The sequence below is a fragment of the Monopterus albus genome, unplaced genomic scaffold (assembly GCF_001952655.1).
Source record: "Monopterus albus unplaced genomic scaffold, M_albus_1.0 scaffold31.1, whole genome shotgun sequence".
Lineage (NCBI taxonomy): Eukaryota > Metazoa > Chordata > Actinopteri > Synbranchiformes > Synbranchidae > Monopterus > Monopterus albus.
In genome coordinates, this window is record NW_018127911.1 from 2211035 (window position 1) to 2219069 (window position 8035).

General features: G+C 48.4%; 1 long non-coding RNA gene across 1 annotated transcript; it reads left to right on the forward strand.

Annotated features, from left to right (window-relative positions):
- The first annotated feature begins 4552 nt into the window (after positions 1–4552).
- LOC109958354 (uncharacterized) lies at positions 4553–5138 on the forward strand. The gene is made up of 3 exons (XR_002274662.1): positions 4553–4640; positions 4759–4817; positions 4926–5138. It is a non-coding gene; the product is annotated as an uncharacterized LOC109958354 (long non-coding RNA).
- The last annotated feature ends 2897 nt before the right edge of the window (positions 5139–8035 follow it).

Below are 8035 nucleotides of genomic sequence, written 5' to 3' on the forward strand. Positions count from 1 at the left end.
GAACCGCTACCAGCAGTACGACCCCCAGTGACCCTGACACTGCAGAAACGCCTCCCACCGGCACCCAGAAGGACAGCGTCAATGTCTGCCTCCACCTGGAGAGACGGTCATTTTCCCTCCAACATCGTTTAAACATCTGCATTAAAGCCAATTAGTGCCACCACAGCTGGACACGTCACCTTATCTAACAGGGCCAGAACTGCCTTCCATCACATTTGTTCGACTTGCAGCTGTGAGTACAGGCTTTTAAAAAACTACAAGTACTTCACACAAGTGAAGGGGAACTTCTGTGAATGGAAAACCTCACTTTTTGTTTTTTTTTTTAAATAAAAACAAAGGACCTGCTATAAAAAGTAAATGGTACAATGTTACAGAAAGGATTTACAAAGTTAAAAAAGAATTGATAATTAAACTCAGACTGAATGTAGAATGGTCAACAAGGATGTCAGTTCTTTTGACAGAGTTTAATCTTTTTTTTTTTTTTTTTTTTTTGTTGTTCTGCTTCCTGCCAGTAGATAATATATAAAAGAAAAAGTGTGCTTTATCAGTGGTAAAGAGAGGTAAGTGCATGATAGACAGTTAAATTCTCCATCTCCATAGGCACCTTTTTGTATCAGAGTTTTGCTTTAGTTATCTCTCAGCAGCAAAAACATAATATGCTTTTACATATTTGCACAAATTCCTTTCTCTTAAATCACTGCTGATGTTTACCAGTTCTGATGGTAAGACTTTGACATGTCAGTGATAGCAGAAGTAAACATGTTATAGGTGCATCTGGCATGTAAATTTTTAAAGGCTTGTTTTTGAACATTTTCCCTTGAATGAGCTTAATTTTTACATGTTGAGGTGATTTTTTTTTTCTTTTGTAGTTTCAGTCTCATGCTGATATGAGATTAAAAAGTTGAGGAGTTAAGAATTGTACAGCAGCGTGAACCATTTTATTCCATATGATTTTTGAAATACATAGATAATTTCTGCTCAAGTTTCCTTGAAAGTACTGTCACATTATAATCCTTAGGATTTCAGCCCTGATTGATTTGGTGGCACCTGTTGTTTTCATGGTAACAGCAAGTGCAGTTTAATGCTAGAACAACCAGCTACTTTATCTGAAATACAGCAGAAGAGCAACTGGCCTGTCGGTTAACAGTGCAGCCAAATGAACTCCCAAACTCACATTTAAAAAGTCATTATGCTACAGAGCGAGCAGCTGTGCTAAGTTTTCCACAGCATAGTGAAGAGGAGTTAGCTTTGCTGTAGAGGTGGAGGCGTGCAGTCAGTTGCCAACATCTCACCTACGTTTTTTCACTACTCCTCCGACTCCTAAAATGACTGTTGTCTCATTCTATATGTGCATGTGTAACATGGCTTCATGCTAGAAGCCACCCTGTGTTTCCCCCAGTTCAATGCTGTGCAGCTGCAGCAGTAGGAGATGTGGGAGACTGCTGATGCTGGCATCTGAGACATCAAATTACAAACAGTAATGCTGGATTACCTGCTGCGTTATTTCCTGTGAACCCCTTGTGCATAGGTAGAGTCTGAGTCCAGGGCTGGAATGACACAAACTGCCCCAAACAGTGGAAACAACCTCATAGAGAGAGAATTGCAGGATATAAATACATTAAAAGACTATTGCTGCAAAAGAAAAAACAAACAAGTATAAATTCAGTTTGAATTCATTACAACTTTAACTCTTGATATGTTCATATGTTCTCTTCCTTGCTTGCCGCCTGCTATGTTATGTATGCAGAGAATTGGAATGAATTGACTGGAAATGCATCAGTTGGCCATTAATCAGTATCTTCAGGTCTTTCTAGGAAACTGTCTTCACCCCGGGAAAGGAATTCTGCAGCTTCAGTTCCGTACTGTAGGATTTGTGATTTGTCTTTGTCTTCCTCTTATAAAACTGGCAGAACATCACTTGTTTTCAATAATATCAGTTTATACATAGCAAACTGATGCTAAATCCACAGGAAGTGTTTGGCCACTGCAAAATGGGATACAGTTCTTGTACAGTGTCTACAGATGTGTTTGAGTTCTCCAGAGACCTGAAGTATAAAGTTAGTGGTACTTGAATCATTAAATAAGCTTTTGTATATGCTGTTCTTTTGTATTCTTTAGTAGTTTTAGCTCATTTTATATTGTCTGTATACTAAAATACATGTGCTGTATATTCCACCTGTAATATGTAAGGACTTCAATACATATGGACTGAGGATTCATCTCTGAATGCTGATTCTTTCTTGGTTTGTTTTGTCTGGAGCTTTAGTTTCAGCCAGTTTGCCTTAGAAGACCCTGCGTTAAATTAACACAAATTGCTACTATGCTGTGAGTCTGCAAAAATATCACCTCCTCCTCCAAAGAAGACTGACCCATCCAGTCCAACCGAGCTCAAGCCTCCACCTGCTCTAAAAGAAGCCCAGGACGTTCCCAAGACTGGACCACCACAGCTCAGCAGACCCCCGACCACTAAACCCAAAGGTTCAGTCACCTGCAAACAAAGAGAAAGAATAGTCCAGAGTTAGTAAACCCCTCCATTCCTCCCAAGCCCCAGTTAAAGCATGAGAATATGTAAAAATGTGAGTCTGCTCTTCAAACCATCACTTTAGGATTAAATAGATAAAGGACAAAGGATTTAAATGAACAAATTATCACTACTTTGTAGCTAATTAGCTTTTTAAATTTGTAGGTGTGTTATCTTTAAATTTACACATAGTTACATTTTTTTAAGGATATTTAAAACTGAACCAGCAATAACACATGACCTTATGGGTCTTGTAATGTTTACTTGTTTTTACCTAAATATTACACAAAATATTAGGTAAAGTTACGTGTTTTTGTTGCCATATGGTCGTTGTAGCCTGTGCCAGTCTTACCATCACAATAGGCTAGACGCTTCAGCAATAGCTGAATCTACACTCATGCCTTGTATGATACGGTGCCTCAGTAGTATATGCAAAGTGCATCAGTGCTTAATAAACTCTATGCAACTGTAAATGTAGTAGAATCAAAGTAGAATAAACTGTTCAAATCTAGCCAGTCATTCCTGAACAGTAGACAAAAAAAAAAGTTCAGTGACTACATCTGGGTTTTCTAAGTTCTATTAGCAATTACTAAAAGATGTCTGCCAAGTAGAAATTCTGTTTTATACTTAAGGTATGCAAGCTTTTGTGTTACTGTAATGTTTCCCTTTTTGACTGCATAATTCACACTACCATAACTTGTAACAGATGTGCACTTTTGCCAAGTCATTTTGGATGAAGTAAGTTTAAGGTTTACACACGGTGAAGGAAGTACGTCACCGTGCATTTCATTTCTTAGTTTTACTTGTCATTGGCCAAAGACTGAGTTATGCTTCTTTCTTTAAAGCATAGCACTCAGAATATACTGCAACCCCCCTAGGGACTACAGTATATCCAGAGATAGAGCTGGCAGAGAGACAGGTTCACTGACTGTACTGCTCTCCAAATAGACTGGAGAATAATGAAAGCGAACTCACATTGATCCAAAGTTAGACACACTGTCTGACTGCTGGAGAAAGACTTTATACTGTGAAAATGTTCAGTGGTACATTTGCTGTTTGCTGAAAGGAAAACTACTGTAGCTGCTTACTTATAGCCAATATGGGTAGCTCATAGCGAAGGTTTGTATCAATATGGAAGTACCTAAACACTTGATGCTGGTTTACAGAGAGAACAGTTCAGATTTAAAGCCTTTTATGGAAATCCAGAGTGTTCAATAATAAACAAAAACAACATTGAAATTAATAATCATATGAATAAATTGTGTAAAATACTGTATATACAGTACTTGCACAGGCAATTTGTGAAATTCAAGAACTATTAAAACTTGTCATTATTTTGAAATATCTCATCATTCTTACTTAATAGAGTTGTTAGGGGTTATTTTTTATTGTGATTGTGGACATTATTATTTCAAAGTGTTATTTTTAAAAAGTCTATTTTTATTTCATAATATCTTTTTATGTCCCTTTACTACTGTAGCCTAGATGGTGGGACATTATGTCCATGCTGCTGTCTGTGACTCTGCAATAGATGTGCTATTGAACACAGAAAGTCTAGAACAATTCAAAGCAGAAACTCTTTACTTATACATTAGATGGTCTGATAGGAATTTGCATAAATGTGCATTTTAATGAGGACCAATTTCACAAAAACTGCAGGTTAACCTAACACATTCAAATTATTACCAGATAGATACCATTATGCAGAAAGTATGTATGTTGGTAGGAAAATAATACAGATAGAATGCAGCAAACTGCAGTACAACTCATGTTAGCATCAGACCTAACATTATGACCACTGACAGGTGAAGTGAAGAACACTGATGAGCTCGTTACAGCCACCTGTCAGTGGATGGGGTTTATAAGGCAGCAAGACAACAGTGTCTAAGGAAGGACAGATGGTGAAGTGGTGACAAAGGCACAGACGTCCACAGCTCACTGACGATGAGGTTGACCTACTGTAGATCCTTTGAATTTAAAGTTTAATGTGCAGCGTGTTTAGCTTGTGTGACAATCATATAGAAATAACATGAAAAGATGAGAAACAAAGGAGTTAAGAAACAGATAAGTGGAGAGGAGATGAGTTGGGTCCATAATGACATCTTAACATCTCGAACAGGTAAGTATAATTTTGTTTGCTTTAATTACATTTTATATACTAGTCATAAACCAATCATCTGTGCCTTTGTTTTTAAAAACTGAGTTACAGGTCCTCTGGTCTTCTATTTATCTTTCAGAGTGAGGAGAGAGGAAGAGATGGAGGGCAGGATGAAGTGTAAGACCTTTCATGTGCATGGTAAATATCAGTTTATCTAATGGTCTTAACGATTTTATGTAGTCATCGGCTCTGTTTTCATCTGAATTTCTAAATATTCCATTTTGTCTTATATTTGTTTCTTTTCAGGAGTATGGAGGAGAGGAGAAACCAATAAGAGATATGAATAGAGGAGAAAACCGAACGGAAATAAGGACATGGCAGAGAAGAGGAGATCGGGGGACGTAATGACATATGAATATTTGGAAAAGGTCAGTATAATTTTATTTGCTTTAATTACATTTTATATAGTAGCAGGCCAGTCCGTGAGGCCCATTGCACCAGTCAGGACCCGCCAGCTGTGGCAAGGTGCCTCACAGCTCCACACCGATGGGTCCTGACCGGGGCCCATGACCCTCACACCAGGGTGGCCATGAAGTCCACAATCACCCCGGTCAGGACCTGTCGGGGCGAGGCTGTGAGGGCAAGGTGCCTTACAGCCACCCAGGCGTGTGGGTGTGTGGACCCTGGTCAGGACCCGTCGGGGCGGGGCTGTGGGGGCAAGGCACCTCATGGACACCCCGGAGTTTGGGCGTGTGGACCCCGGTCAAGACCCGTTGGAGAGGGGCTGTGAGGGCAAGGCGTCTCATGACCACCCGGAGTTTGGCCGTGTGTACCCCAGTCAGGACCCATTGGGGCGGGGCTGTAAGGGCAAGGTGCCTCACGGGCACCCCGGCGTGTGGTCCATGGGCCCCGGTCAGGACCCGTCGGGGCGGGGCTGTGAGGGCAAGGTGCCTCATGGCCACCCTGGCGTGTGGGCCATGGGTGTGTGGACCCCGGTCTGGACCTGTCAGGGCGGGGCTGTGAGGGCAAGGCGCTTCACGGCAACCCCGGCATGTGAGCCATGGGCCCCGGTCAGGACCCGTCGGGGCAGGGCTGTGAGGGCAAGGGACCCGCTTGCCAACCCCGTGGGCCCCGGTCAGGACCCGTCGGGCGGGGCTGTGAGGGCAAGGTGCCTCATGGCCACCCCGGCGTCTGGGCCATGGGCCTCGGTCAGGACCCGTTAGGGGGGCTGTGAGGGCAAGGCGCCTCACGGCCACCCCGGCATGTGAGCCATGGGCCCCGGTCAGGACCCGTCGGAGCAGGGCTGTGAGGGCAAGGCACCTGATTGCCATCCCTGTGTGTAGGCCATGGGTGTGTGGGCCCCGGTCAGGACCCGTCGGGCGGGGCTGTGAGGGCAAGGTGCCTCATGGCCACCCCGGCGTCTGGGCCATGGGCCTCGGTCAGGACCCGTTAGGGGGGCTGTGAGGGCAAGGCGCCTCACGGCCACCCCGGCATGTGAGCCATGGGCCCCGGTCAGGACCCGTCGGAGCAGGGCTGTGAGGGCAAGGCACCTGATTGCCATCCCTGTGTGTAGGCCATGGGTGTGTGGGCCCCGGTCAGGACCCGTCGGGCGGGGCTGTGAGGGCAAGGTGCCTCATGGCCACCCCGGCGTCTGGGCCATGGGCCTCGGTCAGGACCCGTTAGGGGGGCTGTGAGGGCAAGGCGCCTCACGGCCACCCCGGCATGTGAGCCATGGGCCCCGGTCAGGACCCGTCGGAGCAGGGCTGTGAGGGCAAGGCACCTGATTGCCATCCCTGTGTGTAGGCCATGGGTGTGTGGGCCCCGGTCAGGACCCGTCGGGCGGGGCTGTGAGGGCAAGGTGCCTCATGGCCACCCCGGCGTCTGGGCCATGGGCCTCGGTCAGGACCCGTTAGGGGGGCTGTGAGGGCAAGGCGCCTCACGGCCACCCCGGCATGTGAGCCATGGGCCCCGGTCAGGACCCGTCGGAGCAGGGCTGTGAGGGCAAGGCACCTGATTGCCATCCCTGTGTGTAGGCCATGGGTGTGTGGGCCCCGGTCAGGACCCGTCGGGCGGGGCTGTGAGGGCAAGGTGCCTCATGGCCACCCCGGCGTCTGGGCCATGGGCCTCGGTCAGGACCCGTTAGGGGGGCTGTGAGGGCAAGGCGCCTCACGGCCACCCCGGCATGTGAGCCATGGGCCCCGGTCAGGACCCGTCGGAGCAGGGCTGTGAGGGCAAGGCACCTGATTGCCATCCCTGTGTGTAGGCCATGGGTGTGTGGGCCCCGGTCAGGACCCGTCGGGCGGGGCTGTGAGGGCAAGGTGCCTCATGGCCACCCCGGCGTCTGGGCCATGGGCCTCGGTCAGGACCCGTTAGGGGGGCTGTGAGGGCAAGGCGCCTCACGGCCACCCCGGCATGTGAGCCATGGGCCCCGGTCAGGACCCGTCGGAGCAGGGCTGTGAGGGCAAGGCACCTGATTGCCATCCCTGTGTGTAGGCCATGGGTGTGTGGGCCCCGGTCAGGACCCGTCGGGCGGGGCTGTGAGGGCAAGGTGCCTCATGGCCACCCCGGCGTCTGGGCCATGGGCCTCGGTCAGGACCCGTTAGGGGGGCTGTGAGGGCAAGGCGCCTCACGGCCACCCCGGCATGTGAGCCATGGGCCCCGGTCAGGACCCGTCGGAGCAGGGCTGTGAGGGCAAGGCACCTGATTGCCATCCCTGTGTGTAGGCCATGGGTGTGTGGGCCCCGGTCAGGACGCGTCGGGCGGGGCTGTGAGGGCAAGGTGCCTCATGGCCACCCCGGCGTCTGGGCCATGGGCCTCGGTCAGGACCCGTTAGGGGGGCTGTGAGGGCAAGGCGCCTCACGGCCACCCTGGCGTGTGGGCCATGGGCCTTGGTCAGGACCCGTTGTGAGGGCAAGGTGCCTCACGGGCACCCAGGCATGTGGGTGTGTGGACCCCGGTCAGGACCCGTCGGGGCGGGGCTGTGAGGGCAAGGTGCCTCACGGCCACCCAGGTGTGTGGGTGTGTGGACTTCGGTCAGGACCCATCGGGGCGGGGCTGTGAGGGCAAGGCGCCTCATTGCCACCGAGGCGTGTGGGTGTGTGGACCCCACTCAGGACCCGTCGGGGCGGGGCTGTGAGGGCGAGGCGCCTAAGATCATACTCAAAATATCAGCAGGTTTTATTGACAGTGGAAGCAATGCCCAGATTTAATGAGATCAAAAGCTATCAGGAAGTAACTTCACGTAAAAGAATGGTGTCCTGTTAACAATGGACAGAATTTCATGTCTAAACCTGTTTTACTAAAGGTCTTTGAGTATCCAGAATTGAAGACCAGCTGGAGGATGACTTGTATAAAGCTGGAAGTAATGGAGTCTTGTAGGGTTTTTTTTTTTTAGGTTAACCAAGGGAGACCACACC